A 12,950-nucleotide genomic window follows, 5' to 3' on the forward strand; every position below is an offset into this window, starting at 1 on the left:
AAGTCCTTAGGTCGAAAGCTTATCTTCTGATAAGTTTTTGGACGGTTAAGTCTTCATGTGTGACTTTTAAAGTTAATTTTGTAGACAGCCCTTAATGATAAATTACTACATTCCAAGGTCAGCCTTGTTTTCACTTTAAAGAGCTACCAAAGACTATAACACAATCCTGCAGCTAATGCTTCAGAAGCTGCTACTTTCAATAAAGTTAAATAATAAAAAGGAGATGCTTTGTTTAAATGATCAAATCATTTAAAAGGTGATCTTTTATCATTTTTACTTACTTGTACCACAAATGTTTGAAAAATAAAAATTTTAAAGACATTTTACTACTTTAATGTTTTACCAGTAACTCTTATTTGGCAAATTTCCTTTACTCATCATCTACCAGAAGTATAGGATTACTTTTTGTGCCCTTTTTTATATATTTAAATTTTGAATTTTTCTCCTTACACTTCATTCATCCTCTGCTCAATCTCATTAAGTGCTTTCATTCCTTCTCTTGCATAGAAACATGATTACTTTTGTATGTGTGTTTGTTCAGAAGGTCCTTATTTGGATTTGCCTAATGTTTCAGACACAACTGTTCACCTCACTTCAAGTTCTTAGGGATGAAGAATAAATTTCTCCTCTGATGATTCATATATGATTAAAAATACAAAATACAAACATTAAAAACAGGTTTTTAATTTTGTAACATTGAATTGACTATTCTCATACCTCAATGTTTTAACCACTGCCACTTTACAAATATGTTTTAATATCAGTAAGGCAATTTCCTTCTCAATAGTCTTCTTTTATTTATATTTTTTCTTGCAATATTTGCTCATGTATTCTTCCAGAAGCACCACAGAAATACTTTGATTGTTTATAAGTTCTGTTAAGAATTTTATTTGAATTAAATTTAGTATATAAATTAATTTGGGGGGAATTTATATTTTTACCATACTGAGTCTTACCAAAAAACCCAGTAGAAAATAAATGCCCATTTATTTAATCTTTTGCTTTGTAATATTTTCTAGTTTGCTCTTGTTTTCATAAAAATTCTGTGGTTTCTTTGTTGTTGCTGTTAATAGCTAACATTTTCTTAGGGCACTGACATGATAATCCCATTAACTCCAAGTAGATTTTTGTCTTTTCCAATATCTATACCACTTATTTTCCCTTTCTTGTTCTCTTACTGTGTCCTTCTTTCTCTTCCTCTCCTTCCTTCTCTCCCTTCCTCCCCTCCTTCTTTCCCTCATTTTTGGTTTGTTTCATTGTATTAGTTTGAATTCCAGAAAAAAAAAATGTAAATAAATGGAAGTAGTGATGCCAGGCCACCTCACTCCTAAATTTAACTTTAATAGAAATGCTCCATTAAGTATAAGACCAGCAGTTAGTTAGAAATAGAAATTCTTGATAATGTTGATAATTTATCTTTCCAGTTTAGTAAAATTTTTTTCAACATTGTTCTTCTTTGACTTAGTAATACAAAGGTAGTAGTTTTTCTCCCACTAATCTATCCTTTCCTTCATTAATCATTTTGAAGTATATTTTAAATTTGTTGAACATTTTACTTAGGACTTTTGAATTGATATCCATAAGTGAATATATTAATTATTTTTTTCCTAATTTCTTTAGATGGTTGTGTTCTCTTTCTATCTTTTTAAGCATATGTATAATCTATTTTAATTCTTATTGGTTATAATAGAAACATTTAAGGATCACTTCAAGTTTGACTTTGTACCTATGAGTTTTCATACATAGTATATTCATTTAAATTAAATTCTGAATCAGTGTTTCTCAAAATTTTAAGTCATATCTCTTCAACAAATATGAAAATCTTACACTTACAAATTTTATTTGAATTCCAAAACAAATTAAATAAAACCCCTCCCTCTATTGTGAATTCCTGTCTTAAATACTTCATAATTTAAGCACTAGAGTAATTTTTCGTTTTCAAGTTGCTACGTTTAAACTTGGAAACATTATGTTTTATATTTATAGCAATGTAGTCAGAATATATGGACTGTATTATGTATTTTATGGCTTACTTTAATGTTAGGTTTTGCGAATGTTCCATGGATTCTGAAAAGAGGGTGTTCTCAATTGTAGGACAAAATGACGCATCTGCAATTTCTTAAATTTTCTAATCATATTATTCACATCTGTACCCTTATTCATGCTTTGCTTTAATTTGTCAAAGATTCATAGAGCAATGTGGTCTCCTACTTCTACTGCATTTTAAGTCAATGAATCCTTATATTCCTAGAACATTTTGCTTTACATATTTTTATGTCTCCTGCACTTAAAAGTCCATAACTAACGTCCTCATTGTGGGCTGTGTATTTTTCAATATTTGTTTGTTGTTTTTTTGTTTTGCCTTGAATTCTACTCAAACTACAAAAACTACTTTTTAAAAGTTTGTACTATTTGATATATTTCTCCACCTTTAAAAAAAACCAAGCTCTCAGTTTCTATAATAGGGAGTTATCTATTATTTCTATTACTTGAAACCATCTTGGCCCAGAGGCCAAAATATGTGAATTATATATTTATGGAGGTACCTGTAGGAAAAAGCATGTAATTGTATCTATATTAATTTTTTATTCCATGTGAAAATCTTTCTCCTTATTGGAAGGGTTTAAACCCTTATAAATTTTTAGACATGACTTATTTGCATATCTCCTTGGTCAGCTTGAATTTTACAACCTTCTTCCTTTTGGGTACCGCATTCATGTACTGCTCCTTGTCTGCATAATCTATTATTTTTTGACCCAGATGATTAATTAAAATATTATCTTTATATTACATAGCTTCTTTTTCAATATTCATTTTTGATACTAGTTTTGTAATGAAATTTTTATTCTTTTAGACTTAGTTCTATTTTTGCCTTGTTTCATTCTTGTCATTTTATATAAATTCTAACAAGTGTCATTTTATATAAATTCTTACAAGTTCCCTATTCTTGAGCTGTTAATTTTGCTTCATTTCTCAGTTGAATTATGTACATTTGGGGTAATATTTTTTCCTTAAAATTTGTGAAATTTCCAGATTTCTTGTTTATTTCAGAATGTTTCTCTGCTGCCTTAACTGGGTGACATTCTTGAGCTTTAACCTCTCTTTGAATCAGAGGGCATACATTTCAGAATGTTAAAAGGGCCTCCTCACTTTGCGGGGCACCGAATGTTTCATGACCTCTAGACATGCCCCAGTGAAAAGCCTAGGTTGCCTTTCTTCTAATTGCCCCATTTGGAGGTCTAGATTCAATTACCATCCAACTGAGGTTTCAACAGCCTTTAACACAGTTACTCCTCCTAACCTCTTGAAGAATCTTCTTGGTGACCTTAATGAGAGCAGTTTTCAGTAAAGTGGTAGAAGTAGAACCAGGCTTGTAAGGGGATAAAGAGAGAATAAATATTGAGGAAAAAGTCAACCAATATAGATATTCTTTCAAGAAGGCTGGTTGGAGAAGGGAACGAGAGAGGAGCAGTAGTAGCTAGAGAGGAGACTGGTTGTGGAAAGCTATTTTCAGAATGAAGGAGACTTATACATGCCTGAAGGAAGAGAGAAAGGAGCTCTTGGAGCAGAATAGGTTGAAAATGCCCAAGAATGGGGACTACTGTGTGAGGCAATATCCCAGAGAGGACCAAAGAGGTTAGGGTCAGTATACAATTACCAAATATATGCTTTGAGATGCCGAGGATATGATTTTTCACAAAAGTCTGTCTTTTTGTAAGTCTCTAGAGTAAACTGGCAAACCCCATCCCTCAGAATTTCTAAATTTGAAACAGGGTTTACTTTTTTTAGTCAGACTTTCCCAAAGGAATAAAAAAAAATGCCTAAAATTTTGTGATGAGAATAAATAATGACAAGTTAGTTTTGTTCACCTGCTGATTTCTGGTGTGTTTTGATGACTTTTTTCTCATCTCTGATTTTTAACCATGAGCATGAGAGCCTTGAATCCAGAAATGATCCTGATATATTCTCTGCCATTTAGCTTGGTAATTAAAGAGAATTACAATTATATTGACAGAAACTAAGAGACACTGTTTTTATTCTGTACATTTTTCTGTTTAAAAAATGTTCATTGATCAACGGTGCAATTGTTAATCTGTAGAACACTTTTCTTTTAATGTGTCCTCTTTATCTCAGACCCTGTTACTAAAGGATTTTTGGGTCTCAGTATTTTAGTTGATTTAAAATCATTTTCCTTAACGGTTGGTGTATGTGCATGTGTTTATGTAGACAGACACAACTCTTCTCCTATGATGAAAGTAATGGTGTAAAGAAAAAACATTTATTGGATGTGTATTGGCATAACACCTGTTGTTTATACACATCAACACTGAAAATGGAAATGCATAGACTGATGAGCCAGATATTAATCAAGTTAGAATTAGCACCAGGTCTTACATGCATTACTCCCCAAATGTTGGAGTAAATGGCTTATTCTGTACTGCCACATTTTCAAATTTGCATATGCTAATCATTATGCATGCTTTAGTAATGGATTAGAAAGCTAGGTTAAAAGAAACTACTATTTCAACAATTCTTTTAAATAAATATTAATATTCTAGCTAGTGCATTTGGAAAAAAGATGGAATTGAAGCCATATGATCTTAGAGGGAATTATTCTTAATTACTTTCAGAAATATGAATAGTAATTGGTTTTCAATTTAAATAGACATAAAGTTGTTAGAAACAAATTTTCTGACTAAATCAGGTGGAATTTTCCATATGTACTTAAGAGGCTATCTGGCACCAAGCAATAAGCAAGGCAGTCTTTCTGGAAACTGGTTTGTATTGCTGATGCTAAGTTAAATAAACTGATTTAATATATTTACTTCAATCAAGGATTAACAGATAAAGAGATTCACTTAAAAGTATACATAATTAAGTTTATATTGGTCAAATGGACACAATCAATGACTTAAATTTTTCTAATTACTTGACTAGCACATAGGGAAATAAAAAATAATCTAGCTATGATACTCTGTCAATAAATTCAAGAACAAAAATTAAACCTCCTATTTAATCTTTAGTTTTTAGCCCCTAAATATCCCCAAAGATCCTTTGCAAGTTAAATGAGATAGGCACAGACTATAATGGAAATAAGTTAAAATAATCACAAGCTTATTATAAAAAATTTAGACTAGAAATCATAGGCTTTACTCCATCAGAAAAATAAACAAAGGCAAAGACAATGAACAAAACAAAAGCATGAATCGGGTGCAGTTTTCCGACAACTAGAGCAGATTAAACAAAGCATGTTTATTTTTGTAAGCATTTTCACAGCTCAAACAACCTAAATTTAAAAGGATCATAGGACCTTCTTACAAAGTAAAAATGCAGACTCTAAACGATGACTAACTTGTGGAAACCTAAATAAGGAAACTGAGACTGAATATGTTATGGGACCAATAAATTAAGGCTCAAGGAGAGGAAACTGGCCTGAAATTTCTGCTGCTGAATTTAAAATATATATATATAGATAGAAAAATTTTCCTCTTCTTTTGCTAGTTTATAAGACTGAATTTTAATAAAAAGATGAAAGAAATTTATGCAAGTCTAGCATCACTATATATCTGGAACTCAACAGACAAAAGTGACAGTGACTGTTTAACGCCCCCCACCTGCTGTCAAACTCTAATTTTCTAATTTCCTGGTAAATGAATGAATTGTGGCCATCTATCAGTAGATTTCATGGATAGCTCTGTTCATGTGAAAAGCACTGAATTCTGAAGGGGCAGAGTTGCTGGCAGGTGACACATCAGACTCTAACATCCACACACGTTATATACTAAGAGAAAGAACAAAGTTACTCTGATGTGTTCAGTGACCATGTGAAACTGGATCCTCACAATGCCAATAAAGACCTGGCACTTTCGTTTCTTTATTAAGTTTCTTTATTAATTTTTTGTTGACTAATTAGATTTGTTGGTTTGTTCATGACAGCTGTGGAGTATGCTCCAGAGAGGCCAGGCAAACATCCCTGCCTGTGTTATCTGAGTAGCCGGGAGACAGGAGAGTGAGTCTAAGTCCTAACTCTCAGGTCTGTGTGACTTTCATCAAATCAGTGTATCTAACTGAGATCCACGATCTTTATTTGTAAATGAAACCCATCATCTAGATTACTTCTAAGGTGGTGTTTCCCAATCTAAAGTTTTCTAAACTGATAAAGGCATTTCAACTGACACAAATGCAGGGTAAAAGCATGGGCTTTAGAAAGCTAAGAGGATATTTGGAGCACCTTCAAGGTTCATGTAGGCAGAAATATTTGTATTCTGCAACTTGCTGAATTTTTCAGATATTTACAGCTTCAAGTCAAATAAATTTTAAAAATGACAACTCAGCAAAGAGTTGTTTCCACAAAAATGCCTCTCTTCTAGAAAGACCTGAATTCTTATCTTCTATGTAAAATGTGAAACGAGTAGAAAACCAATCCCATATCATTATAAAATATCACTGTAAGGACCTGGCAGGGAGGGGGATAAGTCTCTGGGCACGCATGTAAAGTGGGTAACATTTGTCTTTCAAGCACCCGTCTTTCTGTTGCTTCAACTTTTCCTATCTGCAGTGGTAGGCCTTTCTCCCAGGGATGTGATGAAGTTCAGGGATGAATTGAGAGACTGTGTGTGGGGTGTAGAGGAATAGAGTAGCTAGTGTTCAGCATAAGTGAGGGAAAGTCCATATTATGGAGTCCATGTACGGCCTCCATCCTTGCCCCCTTGGCACTTTGTTCATGGGCTCATTCAACAAACATGAAGAGTGGCTGGGATTAAAAACTGACTGATATTCATGGGTCAGGTCATCTTACTCACTGATTTATGAAAAGCTTTACTTATCAAATTGTGAAGAGCTCATCCCGATTCCTCCCCATTACTCCTTGTTACCATTCTTCCAACGTTGTTCTTTCCAGGTCCCTGACCAACTGATGTAATAAACTTGCTAGCTATTCTTATGAATCAGCATAGATCTGCGTCTCAGGCCATCTCTCCTTCCCTGCCAACTAGACAACTAGATGTTCTATTCTTTTGGAGGATTTTCCTTAGCCACTGTCTTTCAGGGCCACCTCTGAGTGGAACTGTAATGCAGTGCCTATCAACTTTCAGGCATGTGTTAGCATACAGTGCTGAGCCAGGGATGCAAGTTGAGAAAGAAGTGACAAAGCGGTAGAAACAGATACCATGGGATTCTGAGCTACCCACTCATTCATTTTTGTAGAGCCTTCTGGAACTGCTAAAGCTTTATCTCATTCAGACCATTTTCATTTAACGTTGGAATACTGCTGTACATATACAAGTTTATGACCCTGTGGACCATAATGTGGGTACTTCAGAGTGCACAGTCACTCAATGTGCCATGGTCAGTTCTTCAGTCTCTACTAAAGCAAGCCAGGAGCTTATTTTCAAATGGAAAATGGTTAATGGCAGAAGAGGACATGAACTTACTCCAAAATCCTAGGGCTTTCCTATCAGGGCTCACCAGATACTCCACAGATCCTCTTCATCTGCCACAAACTCTTTGAATACAAACTGGTCTCCTGGGTCCTAAGGCCTAGGTGGCGAGGCAGTTTACACCACACCGGTTCCTGCTGCAGAACATTTTTATGCTCTTAGTACCACTCAAAACTGCCTTATGGATTACTCAGTAATTAAACTGGAGCAACATGCCCAAATGTAACATATGTGGTCCCTGCTATCCAAAGAGATCCATCAAACTGTGCCTCTTTCTCTGTGGTGGGTAGTACAATGTAGCTCTCATTTTAGAAGGGGTCTCACCACACACTCCAGACAACACAGAGGCCTACAAACTTCACTTACACGAAGAAACCAGCACTTTTATGGGGTTTACCTCCCATCCTCTGGCATGTATGTTTTAGTAAAGCATCTAGGTGCTTGCTACTTCCTATTCACCAGATCAAATGGGCCTAAAAGACCTGACAAGGCGGCATATTTAATTGGCACCACAACTCTGCGACCCTTAGAGTCAGGCCGTGGGCTTGATGCTCAGCCATATCTGCTCTGCAGCAGTAGGGGATAAGACATTCCTTTAACCATAAGGGCTTTGGGATTTTCCTCTTTGCAATGACTCTGGCATTCAAGCCTTTCAATTTGTCCCCTTCTCTTTACACACTAGAGAATAGTCAGAAATAACCAGCTCAAGCCACAATTTTGTAATCACCATTGTCTCCAAAGTGATGAAGTGTCACAGTCACCTGATCTTAAAATACTTTGTCCTCGACCTACTCTCTATTCTATGCCATGATAGGTTATTATTTGAGTAATAGTGATGCCACTACATGCCACAATGACTTGTCATATTTTCCTATGGCAGGGAGGTTATCTGCATCCTTCACGAATGTATTAGCAACTCAGTTACAGAATCCCATTTGAAAGGTTAATTTCCTGCAGTCACTCCTGATGCCAAATCACTTTTTTTAGGATCCTAGAAGGAAAAAAATGTCAAACTCAAAACAAGAGATTAAAGAGAAATTAATGGAGGGATTATTTAAAATTTGTGGGCAAGGTTAAAGAAAACCAACAAGAGATGGCAATGTCCCCTAGGGTTAGCAATAGCAGGAAGTTGATAACACTCATAGATAGATACATAGATACATAGATATATAGATAGCTAGATATCCGTATAACTACATATATATATTTTAGAATCACTGACTTATCTTTGGAAAGTCTATGAATAAAATGCATGGTTACTTTGAATGTGGAGAGATGAGATCATATTTCAAAGTCTGTAATAGATAGAACCACTTATTTGCATTTTAGTGATACACCATAGAATGGCCATAATTTTAACACCAATAAAAATGCAATAATGCAAATGTCAACATTAGCCTGAGATTTAAGCAACATGAGTACATATTAGTATTATTCAAAATATGTGGTCTTAGGCTTCCCTGGTGGCACAGTGGTTGAGAGTCCGCCTGCCGATGCAGGGGACGTGGGTTCGTGCCCCGGTCCAGGAGGATCCCACATGTCACGGAGCGGCTGGGCCCGTGAGCCGTGGCCGCTGAGCCTACGCATCCGGAGCCTGTGCTCCACAATGGGAGAGGCCACAGCAGTGAGAGGCCCATGAACCACCAAAAAAAATTTGGTCTTTTTGTACCTGGTCCCTGTAAGATCTACCTTTACATTTTATTGAGTTCACACCTTTAGAACTATTTGTGGGGAGTGTGTATGCTAGACAGTCATTTAGTGGGTTAAATGGTGGCTCTCAAAAAGATATGTCCACATCCCAGAACCCATGAATGTAATCTTTTTTGGAAAAGGGATTTTTGCAGTTGTAATTAAACTAATAATCTCAAGATGAGATTATCTGAGTGGGCCCTCAATCCAATGAGAAGTGTCTTTATAAGAGAGGCACAGAGGAGAGACACGAAAAAGAGGAGAAGACCTGTGATTATGGAGGCCAAGAAGTATCTGGAGCCACCAGAAGCTGTAAGAGGAGAGGAAGGATTCTCCCTTAGACCCTTTGAAAGGAGCACAGTCCTGAAAACAGCTTGATTTCAGATTTCTGGCCTCCAGAACTGTGAGAGAATACATTTCTGCTGTTTTAAGCCACCAAGTTTGTGTGATTTGTTATGGCAGCCCTAGGAAACATAAATACAGTCATCCATAAACATTTTACTTCAGCACATTTTTGTGATGGAAATGATGCTAGGCATTCAGGGCATAAAAAATGACTATGGCATAATTCCTTCACTTTCTAAAAGGGCAAACAGACACATTCAATTAACTCAGGGTAATAATGTTGAGTTAGCAGTATGAGGGGAGCACAGAGGCAGAAGTTATGAATTTTGGCAAGACTATTCAAGTAACGTCAAGTGGTATGATGAGGTTGAAGTACAAGGATTCATGATGGAGAGAGACAAAAGATGAGACTGTAAAAGAACAGAGTTATAGACTTTTAATGACCTTGATTATTATCTTAAAGAGTTTAGGATTTTGTCCTGAAGGTTTGGGATTGTTAACTTTAAGCGCCAACTCCAAGAGATAGATAGTTGCCTCCAGGAGTTTGGTGTTTAGATGGATTATGAAGCAAATTTGGCTTACTTATTCATTCACCAAAAATTTACTGAGATCATATTATATGCCAGTGGTATGCTAAGGATTTGGAATTCAGTGGTTGGCAAGGTAGACACAAACCTGTCCTTATTGAGCATAGAAACTAAAGGAGATAAAACAAAAAAAAACACCTTGATTGATTAGCCATGGACATGTGGGAAGAAGACACACAGTACATTCATTAACTGTGCTTTAGGAAACAGGGAGCTATTGAGGGTCTGCAACCTGAGTAGTGACCTGAATATAACTGTATTTTGTGGGGATCACTCAGTTGTTGAGAAGGATGAATTGGGCTAGGAAGAGACCTCAGACAAAGGGAGCTATAAGACACTATTAACAATCTTGGAAGAAATTACAATGATCATAATTAGAGAAGAAACATGGAAATGGTGGAGGGTAGTCAGATTAAAATTATATTCCACAAGCAAAATTGACAAAGCCTTGTAATTAATTGGATACAAGGAGTGAAGATGTTGTGGAAGCCTCTGATCATCTTTAGCTTAGATTATTACTTATCTATGTCAACTTTGATTGTAGAATGCACCATTATTTGACCTCTCACTAAGAAAGGGAAAAACTCTATTAAACTATAACATAATGTTTTCCTATCTCTTAGAATTTTTATTTTGAACCAACTGAAAAAGTTACTTTAGATTTATTTAGACAGAAATTTTAAAGATCATAGTTTACTCTTCTGGAAAGGAAAACATAAGCAAAATAGATTGCTTAAAGCATTCCTAAAACTTCTTTCACATTCAGAATCTAACTCTTACAAGTCATTTTTCTACTCAGAATTGTCAAAATCCATTTTTTTTCATACAGTATTGTCCTCTGTGCCAAAAAGAGTCCTCCACTATTGTTTCTGAGATTTTCTTTGAAGTTGTAAACTTTGAAGTTGGCACTTTGTTGATCTTACAAGAGCATGTCAAAGCAAGGCTTTTAGACAATGTCTAGGATTTATATGCCTTCAAGTGATCCTTAAAATTTTTCTTGACTAAAAGGTCAGGGAATTGTCATTGTCCAGTTCTATCAAGAGGAATAATTAAGACGTTCATGCAGGCACCAGCAATGAAAATTATATTACAACTGTGTCCTGGGCCAACAACAGTTAGAAGTTATTAATTATGAGATGCATCCTGATTACAGAGATGTTAAAATGAGTGGTGGTGTGCTTTAGAATTGACAAAATATGGTAATGTTGACATTAAATAAGATAGGCAGCAGAGGGATACTAAACATTCAAATTAAGTTGTCGTTATTTCACTAGAAACACAAATGTTATGCATAACTCCCAGAATATCATAGAGGAATGAGTGATAGTGGACATTTTGAACATATGCTTCCTTAAACTATGTGATATAATGTTTCAGTAAGATTCCCAGGTAAATTTGTGCAATAAAGTGTGTATACATTTGATTGAAATGTGGATGGAGGCTCTCGGTATCTCCCTCCTTAGGCACTTTTGAAGGAATTGTGATGTCTACTTTCTCTGACAGATCACACTTGGGCCAGACTGCAGAATGCACAGAAGCTTCCCGGCTGCTTCTCTAAAGTATTAGATCTAAAGAAAAAAGTAAACTTCAAAGATGCATTCACCTGGCTACCCTTGACACCTAGAGAGTTTTTGTTTCTTAAAACCATTAAGCTTATCAGTATCTATATTAAAAAGTACTTTTTGAAAAGGGTTTGTTTAGGCTGGTCTCTATTACTCGTCATGTGAAGAACTGCAAGTGACAGTTTAACCACAGTTAGAGGAAACCAGGCAGTAAAGTGGAAATTCAAGCTGTTCTCACTTGCTATTACTTTTTAGTTTGGTTAGATTAGTTTTCCAACTATTAGTTTCATTTTGAACTCATATATTTCAACTGTAGTTTGTTTTTCCTGTTAACTTTATAGCAGTGAATGAGAAAGTAGGTATTTTTAACTTCAAGTTGACACCTTGAAGATGTAGTAAAACAGATTGTCTTTGAGAAAAAAATAAAAAACAATAATAAACTTATATGATTAATGGGAGGGGATGTGATGTGCACATTTTATGCAAAACTAAGTTCAAAAACCACCAGCACTACAACCTCTTTGCTTGTGTGAATGCGGCAAAATATTTAGCCTCCTTGAGCTTTACTGGCAAAACGGTTATGCCAGTGTCTTCTTTGTAATGATTAAATATGATAAATAATATAAGACTCCTTGCACAGAGCAGCACTCGGTACGTGGTAAGTGGTAGCTACCATTATTATTGTTCTTACCATGGTTCAGCATTACAAAGCTTCAGCAAGTAGAGGAAGTCCTTCATTTACCCATGGAAACTTCACCTTTGGGATCTGGAAAGGCAACAAGTCAGTTTAGACAAGGTCTGTGTGCTTTGTTATTAGAGCGAGCCATATGAAACAGCCATTTTTTGTGTGTTGAATTTCATATGGTCACCTAATATTATGTGACTTGTTCAATGTGTCAGCTTGTTACATGCCACTTTGATTTTTCCCTTACCACTCTAAAATTGTCAATAAAAAATCTATCATTGCTGGGATAAGAAGTCAATTTGGATATTAATGATCTTTTTAGTGTTTTGTCTTCCCAGTGGTGGTTTATTTCTTGACTATTAAATAATTGAGTAGCTGCTATAGCAAGTTATAAAAATTAAAGACAAATCAAAGAAAAGCACAAGAAATAACAATTGATAAACAAGATGTGTAACCCATTTCCATCTTTCCATCACTAGATCAGGCCTTGTATATATTTATGGTGTGATAGAGAAACAGTGGGAAGGTGGTCTCCATGTCTGAAATCCTGCCCTTTCCTGTGTGTTGAATATGTCTCAGTTTATTAAGATGGCTCAGAAGCTGAGCCTATCTGGAGGGATAGAGGTGCTACATAAGAGAGGTG

This window comes from Hyperoodon ampullatus (assembly GCF_949752795.1).
Source record: "Hyperoodon ampullatus genome assembly, chromosome: 3".
Taxonomy (NCBI): domain Eukaryota; kingdom Metazoa; phylum Chordata; class Mammalia; order Artiodactyla; family Ziphiidae; genus Hyperoodon; species Hyperoodon ampullatus.